Raw genomic sequence first — 15,001 nt, forward strand, 5'->3', positions numbered from 1 at the left:
CGTGCAAACAACCAAATATGCGCCATTGATAACATATTGATAATATAATCAACGTTACGTCTTTTTTGACATTTCTGTAGGCATTTTGTGACGGGGATATTATCTCCACCCACATCATTTAACAATGCTGTCAGTACACATTATCTTGACCAACTGCCTCACCAATGACGACAATTATGTGAGGTGTAGCAAACAGTCTAAATTTATTGTTTTTGTTTTAAGGCGCGCGTGGACGATTAAGAAGAGTCGTGATGGACCAATTTATCATATCTATTTTAGGGTATACATGGGAGTGACACCAGGTAGAGGAAATAAAAGTATGAGCAACGTAACTTTATTAACATTTAAGACATGTTTTAAGACATGATATTTTTTTATAACGAATCGTCGTCACTTGTCAAATATAAGCAATTTATTTGGATTTATCTAACCGTCTCCGAAATACGGCCCACGGAAATGTTTTTTATGATTTGTGACAAGCAAGTGTATGGGAAAACAGATGTTTTCATTGGTGAAGCTCAGGCTACGTCGATATATGTCAGTGGCATTGATGACTAAGAATAATTGAAGGACAGACAATTCTGAAGGAGATAATCCAGGAAACAAGAAGAGATAAATGACCGACGAATTGCAGAATTAAAGGGATATTATTACGTAAAAACTCGACGTGTAAAGAGATGTGTGATTATGTATGACATGTGGAGGGGACAGGCTATATTGATCTCATTTCTATGAAAGAAAGACGGATTGATTTGGGTGGTTGTATCCACCAATATAGGTAAATATACAGCAGATTACATTCATTCATTTCTTCCTTTGTAAATCATTCATTCATTCATTCATTCCTTCATTCATGCGTTCATTCATTCATTTGCTCGCTTATTCTTTCATTTATTCAATTGCTTATCCATTCATTCATTTACTGATTCTTTTATTCGCGAGTATTCTTTCATTTATGAAATTACTTACCCATTCATCCATTCATTCTTCATTCATGTGTTCATTTATCCATTCATTCTTTTTATTCATCAAATAGTGTTTTATCTATTTATTATTTATCCATCTTTCGTTCATATTTACTCGCAAAGTTTACGAATTGATTTCATGTCTTTGTAAATTAGATTATCGCTGTACTTTGAAAGTTCAAAAATTGCCTTCATATTAGGTCACATTGACATAGTCTTTGCTCGGTGTTGATTGTTGTACAAACAAATCTGAAAAACATTTCAATTCGTGTTCTGGACTAGAATTAGAACAAATTTTCTATGCTGACATCAATGTTTCACCACTGACCTTTTCTGCATTACTTCATTGCTGGTAGGATTCTCTGTCGGTTTTGAAAAACACTTTTAAAAATCGTCAATTGCCACAATGTTCTATTTATAACACATTCCTATTTTCTTTTTGTGGTACTTGCAAGTCCTATTTGTTGTTGGTTTAAATACAATCAAAGAAAATCAGATCGGAGTTTTTACAATTAAGCCAGTATTCCTTCGCTTTCAATTATATGCTGCTAATTATAATTGGGTGGGAAAGAGAATCATACTCTCTCCGATACTTTTATCGTCTTTATCAACATTCAGTATTTGGAGTATAAAGATCAATATTTGTATCGTTTCAACTTCTATAAACTGTGTTCTGGCTTACCTGGATATAGTTCATCCACGGTTACCTTATGAATTCATATATTATTTTCTTATCATTATCTGCTACATTTATGTTTTGTTCCCACGTATGAATGGAGATATATTATCTAATTTTTAAAATACTTTCTCTGATTGATGTATGCTGTTGTAAACACTTTATTTTTTCAGTTGTGTTCGATGTATCGTTTGGAATCAACGGCTTCCGACTAGACGCTCTGCATTTAAGCCATAGTGAAATATGAACTTAACATCAGACGTTTGTTCGCTGGATTATCTATATTCCTTCTTGGAATGCCTAAGCGATGGCATCAAATGATGCCGTGAGGTGGGGCATAATTTGTTGTTTTTTTATATTTAAAAAAAAATGATATGATTCTTATCACACCTGTCATCCACATTAATTATGCTGTGCGTTTAGTTTTAAAAACCCATAACATCGCCAGCCGGATATAACATACCAACACACAAAACAATGTGTAACCTTGAACGTGTATTGTTGATCGATACAATTTAGTGTGAAAAACTCATAAAATTTAACCCCCTCTACAGTCTTTTGGTGGGGTATACAAGAGAATTTCGATTATTTTCTTTCTTTCATCTATTCCTTCCAATGTTCTTTTGACCTCTTTACCAGCATTTTCTCATTAGTAAATATTATTGATTTGTCAAAGGAGACCTATTGTTTATATATTCTTTCAGCTCCCGTCTTTACTGTTTCGTTGATTGCCATCAGGCATTTAAACAAATTGCACATATCTATGGCGTTTATGTCTCTAGTTCGAAAATGATGGTTAATGAATTCATTGTTATTACTTTTTAAAATTTCCACCTAGTTTTTATTTTCATTATAGTAAGTGATCCTTAGCAAGAGGAGCTTTCGGAAGGCATATATATCGGTCACAATAATCAATTTGTGAATGGTTAATGTTCTAGTTATCGATCAGTACAATGATCTTTTTATCAATGGTCAATGTACTATTTATCGATCGGAAACAATAACCGTTTTTGTCAATGGTCATTGTACTTATTACCGACGGATAACAGTAATCGAAGCTTTCCAGAAGCCGTCATGAGCCTCCCGAGCCGTCCGGATGCCGTCCGGAGTATCTGGTGCCGTCCGGAGGTCAGCTAAATCACTCTGAAGCCATATGGATGCCCTCAGAGCTATTAATTGATTAACTATTGAGAAAATTATTATTAATACTGATCGATAAATAGTAAATTGACTGTTGACAAAAAGATTATTGGTACTGATTGGTAAATAGTACATTGACCATTGATAAAAAGATTATTGTACTGATCGATAAATAGTACAATAACCATTAACAAAAAGATTATTGGTACTGATCGATAACTAGTACATTGACCATTGATAAATTGATAATTGGTACTGATCGATAATTAGTACATTGACCATTGACAAAAGATTATTGGCACTTATCGATATAGTACATTGACCATCCACAAAAAGATCATTGTTACCGATATATATGCCCTCTGAAAACTCCTCGTGTTAAGGGAAACAACTCAAATATTATTCCCTCAACCAATCCTAAGAAAAAATAAAACCTAGTACCTTTAACTAACCCTAATATGAAAAGCAAACACCCTAGCACCTTTACTAAGACTTATCACTAACCCTAATAGAAAAAATCATCCGATCTCGAGCTAACCTTAATAGAAATATTAATCCTAGGACTGTTTTCAATACTTCACAAACATAATGGCGGCGGAAAACCAAAACAATGGTCGCATTAGGAAAGTTTTAAATTTCACTAATCTATCAAGGTTTGTTCTAGAGCTTTTAAAATGCTGCTATAGACTGACAAATTGAATAAATGAACGCATGACAAAAGACCCACGGTGAAAATACAAATTGAAAGAAATGCCAGCAAAGGAGCTTTCGGGAGGCCTCCCCTTCTGACGGCTTATGGAAAGCTTCGAACAGCTCTAAGGGCCTCCGGATGGCTTGAGAATGCTTTAGCTGACCTCCGGACGACTCTGGCATCTTCCCTAGACCTCCGGGGCTCCTGACAGCAATTAGTAGGACCTTATTAAACGTTTACTTTAATAACTTATAAACAAAGCCACCCCTCTTCGCTCGCGGCGCGCACAGAGCACAGTCAAAGCTGTGGCAACATTGACATGACTCTAAATAATATTGTGGCCTCTCGGTAACCCTTTCTGATTTAGATAAGCCGATGCCCACTGAAATCTAAATATAGCATAGGTTTATACGGCCGCAATCCGTTTTTAAACTAACGTCGACGAGCAATGAGAGCATAAACGTCAATTTCTAGTGTAGATTATGAGGTCGAAAATGCAGAAAGTGATTTTTCATTATATTATGGACAGCTACGATTATACCATCCTCTTTTAGGGTTGTCTTACAGGTCGCCTTTGGCCAGTCAAAAGATCTTTCCCCATAATAGAATACACTTACCACCTGGTAACATTGAACCTTTTTTTCTTTTTGTTTTCTTTTTAAAATCTCAGTGACAGACATGTCTGCTTAAGCATGACCAATAACTCGTGCTGAGGTTACATTGTTGAGATGTGGCATTGTGACTGCTTGTTGTTTAAAGTCGTTTCAGAGTTATCTTCGATGTCGCATATTGTTCACAATGACTTGTAAAACAATGCTCTTCCAGACATTTCCAATTTGGCACTATTCATTTTGCTGAAAATAACAAAGACCAAATGTTTCGAAGTCTAAAAACGCATTTAGAAATTTGACACATTTTGCCATTTCATAAAAACCCGAATGGCAGTAAAATAAATGTAAAATATAAAACTAATAGGATTGTAATACTGATTCTGGTATCAATCGAAAAAAAAAAATAAATTTCCTGTCTTGTGATAAAACTTTCGATACGTTATAAACAGTTCCATGCCTAAAATTCTCTAATAAGTAAGTGTGTACTTAGACATGTTTGTTCGAGAGCGTGTATGGCGGTGAAAACTGGACTATAAACTCAAGAAAGGGAAAGATAATACTTTCGAAAGATAAACCCACGGGAGAATGAATGGCTAACATACCAGGGATGGACAGTAAAAAAAAATGAAGGTCGAGGGTCTACAATCACTAGAATAGTGAACACAAGTGTGTGATGTCAAAAAACTGGTTGCAATCTCATTGGAAGTGTAAAACCATTCTTCTGGAGGACTGGATACATAACTTGTGTAATTGATCTTCTGGCATCTTGTTTTCTAGTCTCAATAAATATATACTGGTCACTAAACATCATCCATCCGTAATCCTAAGAATCTGCCTGCTTGGAACTTGGAACCGGAGGGGTAGAAGGTGTAATGTCACCACTTTTCTGTCCTATTTCTTTCAATAATAAAATGGAGGAAATTCATATTTTGGACATGACCGAATTAACAACCTTGGTGTGTCTGTGTGTGTGTGTGGGGGGGGGGGGGGGGGTCATACTGGAAGGAAAAAATGAAGGAGAAAAAAAAGGAAAAGGAAACGCAAGGCAGATAACATTAAATAGATTAGGGGACTGAAATAAAAAGAATGCAATGAGGCATCAGAGGGTCGTAAAGAAGGTAAGCCACGATATCCAACCTCTAAAAGAGAGGGAACCTGGGTGAGGGAAGGAAATGTAAGAACAATGTCATGATGGAGAATAAGGTCTTGTCACTCACATGGCTTAAGTCATCATGTTTCGACCAGTATTGACAGTAGTAACAGAAAACCTTTAAATCTAAAGCTATGCTTATATAATGCATTTAGGGATTACTGGTGTGAGGGTTTATATGTGGGTCGGTGAGTATGTGTGTCTGTGTGTGTGTATGTGTGTGTATGTGTGTGTGTGTGTGCGTGTGTGTGTGGTGTTATACATGCTAAACTGACTATCCCGATCATACCTTTTACTACAAATCCAGATTGTAATATGAATTCAACGAACCAGTAGCAATATTGACAGGTGAGGATACATTTAGGCACGTAAAGAATAATAACAATATTGAATAAAGGCAAATAAAATCAAGGGACACGACGAGATGATAATAATATATACTATTATGTTGATTTCATCAGTTGCTTTCATTTTCAATGACAGATTTACACTGATGTATGGACAGCTTGTGACAAGCAAGGAACGTCTCGTCCTGTCACCAATATGCATCGCTTTAATGAAACAAACGAAGGAATCATTGTAAAGAATAAAAAGCTGGCGAATCTGACTTTCAATTCATCATATTTAGTTGTGTGTCTTTGATTCAATCCCATTATAAAGGTTAAAAGACTAAGAGCGAGACTTTTAACTTCTTAAATGAAGAAGAAGAAGGAGGAGGAGGAGGAGGAGGAGGAGGAGGAGGAGGAAAATGAGGAGGAGAAAGAGGAGGAGGAGAAGGAGGAGAAGGAGGAGGAGGGGTGAAGGAGGAAGAGAAGAAGAAGAAGAAGAAGAAGAAGAAGAAGAAGAAGAAGAAGAAGAAGAAGAAGAAGAAGAAGAAGAAGAAGAAGAAGAAGAAGAAGAAGAAGAAGAAGAAGAAGAAGAAAAAGATGAAGATGATGATGATGATGATGATGATGATGATGATGATGATGATGATGATGATGATGATGATGATGATCAGTGGCGTGGGGCCATTGGATCGAATGGTGCCAGGCACCGCACCAATCTTTTAAAAAATCATTAACAGCATAATTTAATTAAAAATAAAACATAGATTTTAACTCCACTGTCTTTCGCCAACTCGCCAACAACATACTGCCTTTTTAGTGGGTCGATCGTCATAACATAATAGTGTGAACCATAAGAAGCTGCTGCCGACTCGTGTGTTGGTGACATCACTCCGCGAAGTAGTGACTAAATCAAACACCGTGGTGCAAAGCAATCCGAGCTCCAATTAATGCTATATCCATTAGTATCGCGACAGCTGATTGAGCGAGAAACTAGGTCGAATTATACTATCTTCAAATAGCGGAAAACCCCTCGACTTGTGCCAGGATCTGAGAGCTCCACCGTTGGACTGGGGGATGCGCCAAATTAGGTTCAAAGTTCAAAAACGTTTATTTTAGGCAATTGCCAATGTAGGGTAACTTCGGCCATCCAAAATATTACATTAACTGTCAAAAACACTGATCATTGTCAAATTTATTTGTAAGCAGCAAAGAAAAACATCATAAAACTTTAAAATATGACATATCAAACCCCCCACCTCTTTTTCACGATTATTGAATAAAGTAATTCTTTGCAACGAAGCATTGTGGACGAATTTACCAACATTTTTCTTGCTTGTACTGCCGAGTTGATGGTTACGTGTGTATGAGTGTTTATTTGTGTGTGTGTGTGTGTTTGTGCGTGTGTATTTGTGTCAGTCAGAGAAAGAAACCGAAGACTGTCAACAGTTATACTTTTGGTGTGTTTTTAGATTTTTAAGTACTTAAGTGGAGTGATTTTTTCTTTGTGATGCTTTAAGATCTGAATCTACCTTTTATTTGTGCAATCATTAATCGTATTCCACTGATTTCCATTATTTGAGATATACTTTGAAGTTTTGTTTTGTTAAACAATGAATTGCAATGAATCAAGTTGACTCTTTACTTCACCGACCGTTTGGGAGATTGACACTAGATGACAAATTAGAAAAAAAAAGACTAGTTCCTCACCAACCAACTGATTTTGAATTAACACAGGTGTGGAAATCTCGAAAACGCTCTTTTTCAGTGACATGGTTGACAGGCATGAATGGCTCACAGTTAGTTTAGTCTTTTGTTTTTATTGTCTACTTTTTACAGATACAACAAACACTGACAAATCATGGACATCTATAGGCTATAGTGACCTTAACCACTTCCATCGTATTTCTTAACCTCCTGAACGTTGTTTTAGCACCCTTAAAAGAGTGAAATTTTTTTGTTGCGAAATTCAATGAAACAGGAGCGGTTAAATTCATTACTGATTCTGTCAATTCACAAAGCTGAAATAGATGCCATTCCAGATTTCAATAAACACATTATAAAAAGATTTGTAGAGATGAAACATCGCAGTGCAGATTTTTTTACAAGTACTAAAAGTAAGTAATTTCTGTCATAGGTTTTTTTTCTCTTTTGATTTACATTTATAACATATTGATTGCATTATCTACCAAATCCAATCCTTTAGATGGTGGACAAAGAATAATTACAAAGACCTTTTCATACGGGATTTGTATCTCAGTGTTGTGGCTTGTTGTTTTCATGAATTATTTGTTTTTGTAAGTTTTGTCCACTAGTAGAAACCATCGACCCTCCCCCACCCTTCCATAAAAGAGAGTTTTTAATATGTCGTGCTCTCTCCTCTTAACCGTGTTCACTGTATTAGAATTTTTTTTCTAATCATGGCACCACCATATGCCGTCAATACGCCACGCCGCTGATGATGATGATGATGATGATGATGATGATGATGATGATGATGATGATGATGATGAGGAAGTAGATGATGATTAATGATGAAGATGGTAATAATTGGGTAAGGAGGAGGAGAAGGAGAAAGAAAAACCTGATGTGAAGGATGAGGAGGGGAAGAAGAAGAAAGAGAAGGAGAGCGAGAAGGAAGAGAGGATGGAGAAGTTGAGGAATTAAAGAACAATTTCGATTTGATGGGTGCTTCACATTCATAACGAGAGCACATTGGATTTTTAGTTCCTTTACTTGTTTGCTTTTTTACGTTACCCGCACCCACAATACTACTATGCTTAACTCAATAGTTTAGAAACAGTGCGTTTTAAAGGTTTTCCTACTAGACCAATTCAATCACGTTTCTACGCTTCCCTGATAAGCGGTTCATCTTGTTCATCAAACCTGAAAGATAGCAATAGCATTTGTTAAAAGGTAAAGCGATATATCTATTTCTTCTCTCTGCTGTCTGTCAATCAGGTCCATAAATATATCACAAGAATATCATACCAATAATAATTGTAGCTTAGGCCTTGCTTGTACAATGTCTTCCTTTTTCCTGATCTCTGACTTCTAGGGTATGGCCACATGTGACAACCATTTAATGTTACAATGTTTTTGTTTTTCTTTCTTTGTACAGATGAAATGTGTGGTGGCGTTGGCGTTTGCTTCCCTGACATTTAAAAAGGCTTATTAAGAAAAGCACGTTATAATGATTGTCTTCGGGATGTTATCCTTTGGCTGAGCACATCGGATAGAAAAGAGAAAAGAAAAAAATAATTTGTTGATAGTTTGGACAACTTTGGATTTCTTTGCTGTCATAAGACTTCCCCTGCTTTTCGTTATGCTCCATTCGTATCCTGACATTTACACAAATGCAAGAAAATGTTATTACGTCTTATGGTATCTATTAAACCTGAACATTTATTCACATTCGTTTTGATTGTTCCGGTCATGCAGCACTTATACTTGCGGACTTTAAAAACGCATCAGCATTTTGAACCAAGATAGTGGGCCCACATATAAATGAATCGTTTTAATCTTTTAAATTCTGGTTCTCTGTCCACTTGTGCACATTTCTACATATTATCGTGCTTTTTTGAGGAATTTTCGGCACTTTGAGCGCCATTTTTGTAATGTGTCAATTTCAGAATATTTTTCGTTGTCCTTGGTCTAGGTGCGTTCTTCATCTTTTCGACATTTTTTGTTCAGGTTGTAACGTTTCTTGATTTAGTTGATAACCTAGGAATTCAAGAGTTGCATTTAGTCGGCCGAGAGGTGAGCCCAGTTTCACGCAGTCGAGTGAACAGTGTTTCTAGGTCATGCAAATGAGTTTCCCAGGTGGGAGATGCAACTAAAATGTCGTCCATAGAGTGGAGAATGTTGTATTGAAATGGGGTTAGTAGTTTTCTCATCATTCGTGATAATATGCCAGGTGCGTTGTGCAGTCCAAAAGACATGGCTGTAGGTTCGTAATGTGCTGAAGATGTGCTAAAGGCTAAGAATATCCTGGATAGGGGATGAACAGATATTTGATGAAATCTCTTGGTGAGATCAAGGCGGCTGATAAACTTTTTTTCCCGCTAACGAGGCGAATATCCGTTGGGATCTGGGAGTGGTTCTGGTTGAAACTCAGTAACGGCGTTGAGTCTTCGGTAGTCAATACACAATCTGTGTTCCCGTTGGGTATCCGATACGGTTGGTGGGGTCCTACTAATTGACGTCCGGAGCCGTCCGGAGCCGTCGTCGTTTCGTCGTTTCCGCTCGTTTACACTTGTTTCCGGTCGTTTCCGGTATTACGTAGCACCCTTAGTAGTAGTAGTAGTAGTAGTAGTAGTAGTAGTAGTAGTAGTAGTAGTAGTAGTAGTAGTGCTATGTGGTCTTGTGGTATGACACTCGCTTTCGGATCGGAAGGTCCTGGGTTCGAGCCTCGCTTGGTGCATAGTTGAGTCAAAGCTCTTTACTCACATTTTCTCACCGTACTCAGGTGTAAAATGAGTACCTGGTCGTTAACAGCGTTGTCTCTGTTCGAAAAAAAATTTGTAATATCGCCTAACAGTCGTCATGTCCCGTCCTAAATGTTAAGCGTTGCTGTTGGCCAGAGACAAGTAGTAGTGTCATTATTATTATTATTATTATTATTATTATTATTATTATTATTATTATTATTATTATTATTATTATTATTATTATCATTATTATTATTATTATTATTATTATTGTTGTTGTTGATGTTTTGTTGTTGTTATCATCATCATTATCATTATTTATAATTAACATCGCCATCATTTCTGAACGTAGTGCATACATTAATACATTTTCCAGCCTTTCTCATTCACGCCCATTCTTAATCATAGAAAAATTGTTTTTTAGTCTTTCCCAACTATTTCTAAAATAACATTTGACGATGAGTAATTTGCATCTTAAAAAGTTGGCAGTACCAAACAACACAGTCTTATCCTCGTTCTTACATTTTATTTCCAGATTTGAATTAAGAAGGGATATTCCACACGTTTCAAAAAGTTCTGATGATTCCTCTGTCAGCTGTAGGATATATCCCTTTCCTTTTTATCTCCCTGTCACAAAATGGTCATTCTCTGCGAGTCTAAACATTAAATGTCAACCAAAGCCAAACAAATAAAATCAAATCTGTCACAGTTAATGATCAAGATATGTACCAAAGCATCCAATTATTTGCCAACAATTTATTCTTATCCAAATGGAATTCGGACACGACATCAGGGAGAAGCCTAACGGTTCTCTCCGAATCTACGTCATTACCATAATAGCCGACAATTCGTTTTGGGGTTATCGGGAAATCCTAGAAACATGGTCTGTCTTTACTCGTCATCGTTGGCAATTTCGGCTATCGTCGCCTGCTCTAGATCCATCTAAATGGAAATATGGGACTAGATTTCCAAGCTGATATCTCCTAAGATTGCCTTCCTTGCCCGAGAAGAGCTCTCTTTTCCTTATGTATGAAGAAATTAAATTTGAATTAATCAGAGTTCCGGTTAACGCTATGAGCCCGATGGATAATTGAGTTTTGGGTGTTTAGATAGAAGATAGTACTCAAAGATGACATATTGTAATATCGTGGTAATCACGGGGGCTTAGTCACTACTGCTGAACTTGAGCGTAAAATGGGTGCCGAGACGATGAGCTTGGTCCCTAGCGGCTCGTAAGTCTTGTTCGTGTATCTTTCTTTCGACTTGAGATTGAAATCTTTGACGTCTGGCTGGAAGGAAGGTGTAGCTCTACTGCACATCAGTGAAAATTGGAGTGAAAAGAAAAAGACAGATTATGACAAGCATGGATAGATAGATAGATAGATAGATAGATAGATAGATAGATAGATAGATAGATAGATAGATAGATAGATAGATAGATAGATAGATAGATAGAGAGATAGATAGATAGATAGATAGATAGATAGATAGATAGATAGATAGATAGATAGATAGATAGATAGATAGACAGATTGGAGAGAGAAAGATATATACATAATATATATAAATTTGTTTTTGCCTTTTTGGATTCTTCGGGGTGGCAAAAGTTGTTTTTGTGGCTGTTTTGTTGTGTTCCTGATTGTCAATATGGTACTCATTTGTGCGTGTATTTATATATATATATATGTGTGTGTGTGTGTGTGTGGGTGTGTGTGATATCATGTGCGTGATTGTCTATATATATATATGCTTTCGGGTTTTATATATATATATATATATATATATATATATATATATATATATATATATATATATATATATATACATATCCTTTCTTTAAAAAATATAGCATTGTGGAGAACATTGTGCTTATTTGAGTCAATAAAAAAAAATGATACGGCGCACAACTCTACTGAAAGATTTGAAAATTAGAAATGTCTTTTTTACAGATAGATAAACAGATAAATTGATTTCCTTTTATAATTTACAGTCAGTTTGAAAGTTCCTTGAGTCAAACAGATATCATAAAATATGTACCGACGACACTAGACTCTCAAAATCAACTAATTTTGACACTGTAAAAAGTTGTCAATTTGCGTCATCTATTTATGACATCTAGTATTATTATTACTTCCGTTGTGTTGTTGATTTTGCGGTGATCAGTGTTGTTATGTAGTAGTATGTTCTAACTGCGTGTATGTTTATTGTGTGTGTGCGTGTGTGTGTGTGTTTGTGTGTGTGTTGTGTGTGGTGTATACATGTGTGTGTGTTGGCATTTTTCAGAAAATCGTGGCATTCATAGTGATGTTATTCACTTGATCACATGAAGGTATTTCAGTCACCATTTTGATTCTTTTTTTACTATGAGGGTTAGCTCGAGATCGAAGGATTTTTTTTCTATTAGGGTTAGTCATAAGTCTTAGTAAAGGTGCTAGGGATTTTGTTTTTCCATAAGTTAAGTAAAGGGGAGCTCCTACATCCCCAGTATTCTTTAAATTTGGATTTTCACCGTTGATATTTTGTCAGGCATTTATTTATTCAATTTGTCATTATATAGAAGTATTTTAAAAACTCTAGAACACACCTTGAAAATAGTTCTTTCCCCGTAAAATTGCGGGCTTTTTACTAGTATTATATATATATATATATATATATATATATATATATATATATATATATATATATATATATATATATATATATATATGTACTTACTTATCCGAACCAGCGACCACCTGAGCTCTAGCCCTTCGGTCTTGTGCCATGACGTAGAAGTTAGACGTCTTTTGTAGTTGTTCCAGGTGACTATAAAGTGTGTTACTGATGTTTGGATTTGGTGGGAGGAATGTGCATCTCAGGTCTTCAAGAGGTTGACATTCAGGCAAGTGGTCTGTTACTGTTTCATTGGGGTGTTGACATAGGGGGCAGGAAGGGGATGTGTCTTTTGTAATTTTGCTTAAATGGCTGTTGAGCGGTATGTGTTGTGTTCTTAGTTGAAAGATGATGCTTTGCTGGTGTCTTCTGAGCTTATTTAGGCAATCAGTCTTTACAGGAGTGGTCATATGGGAAAACATACATCTAATATACATGTATAATATATATATATATATTTATTTATATAAAAGATGTAATAAAGCGTGTTATGTGAGAGAATGTGTCATAGATGGTTTTGGATTAATCACAAATGCTTTCGGGTTATTAATGTTGCTTATCTCCATTAAAATTGTAAATTCAACTTTGAATGACAGAATAACTCGATGATTTCACAATCATGGATTACAATGGTTGTGAAGAAGTCATGTTGTAAATAATGACGATGATTATTCGACTTGGAATGGACAAACGCATAATGCATCTGTCTATAGAGGCATAAACACACACACACACACACACACACACACACACACACATTAGAGGGAGAGAGAGAGAGAGAGAGAGGGGAAAGAGAGAGAGAGAGAGAGAGAAAGAGAGAGAGAGAGATGATTGAATGTCTATGAGTTGGGTCATGAATCGATGAACAGACAAACAAATGAATAGAAAAATAAATAAAAACAGACGAATATGTATAAAAACAAAGGAATGGGCTGGAATTTGCAAAATATTACTAGAAATTGACAAAATAGCTTCTTTATCACATCATATTAATAATAAGATGAAATCATCTCCATTTTCTTTTCTTTTTTTTCTTTTCTTGACAAGATAATGAATATCACCAAATAGAGACCTTGACCATATCAAGAATGAATCACTGACGTTGAGCGAACAGTTACGACTGGCCTGTGTCCCCAGTTTCAATCAACCGGCTCATTAACCCGTTCCAGCCCCCTGTCTGCTGAGGGCCCGTTATGTTCTTATTGATTTTCACAGCCGCCTCTGTATTAAGGGTGATATTTAAAGGAGGGTTGTTGTGTCTTTGGTGATTTTAAATACACACGCATAGGATGGAAATCTGAGAATAGCTATTTGTGGTGGGGAGGGGGGGGGGGGGGTTCGCTTCTTTTTTCCATTCTACTTAATAGTTTTATTATTGTTGTTGTTTTTGTTTTTGTTGTTGTTGTTCAGTCGCTGCTGCTGCTGTTGCTATTGTTATCACCAAATAGAGACCTTGACCATATCAAGAATGAATCCTCGGATCCGCGGAAATTTCGATTTGTTTTATTTAGAGGAGGAATTCCTCCTTTTAAACATAAATAAATTACACTTTCCCCAAAATATACTGTCATTGAGAGATTTGATGTGTGGTGGAACAAACAGGTACAGTTTCCCACCCTCCAGAAAATAGCTAGAATATCAATATTTTATCATCTCAATACGATTCAATAGTCTGATGTCACGCCGCCCGGCAACGGCGGCCATCTTCGTTCCAAACAAAGAAAATCATTACTTTTTATTTTTCATGCTGGCTAGAACTTTTCATATGGAGTGTGATCAGAATGTGTAAAAGTCAAAACATGATCAAATTTATGTGTTTTTTCCCCTCTGGATACCTTTTGTGCTCGCCGGGGAAATATTTCATACGGGCGTCCGCCATTGTTCCGATTATTTAGAGCCAGTGTTACTAAGTTACCATGCGTAATTAGGAAGGAAGTGACGTTACGACTGTTGAAGAGTATTGTTCTTAACGCGGGAGTTAATTATTAATACAGTAGAAATGGGGCTGAAAGACAATCCTTCAAAATATTCCTCCTTTTTTCCCCACTTTTTGTCACCATCAGCAATGTGTTATGTTGGTAGTTGAAGTTGTGGTTGATATTATGCGGTTTCTGCTGGATATAGTTTCTAAATGATTGTGTGATAGCCCTTAGAATTACATCTCAGCGTTCTGTCCCTTCCATACGCTTGAAATATGAAATAAAAGAGCTGTTATTGAATCTATCAAGCCACAAAAGGTACAAAACTATCATATCAATCCACTAAGTGAGAGAGAGAAAAAGAGAGAGATAGAGAGGGAGAAAAAGAGAGAGAGAGAGAGAGAGAGAGAGAAAGAGAGAGAGAGGGGGGGAAGGAAGAGA

The sequence above is a fragment of the Berghia stephanieae genome, chromosome 5 (assembly GCF_034508935.2).
Source record: "Berghia stephanieae isolate SIO BIC M18660-M18661 chromosome 5, UCSD_Bste_1.3, whole genome shotgun sequence".
NCBI classification, from domain to species: Eukaryota; Metazoa; Mollusca; class Gastropoda; order Nudibranchia; family Aeolidiidae; genus Berghia; species Berghia stephanieae.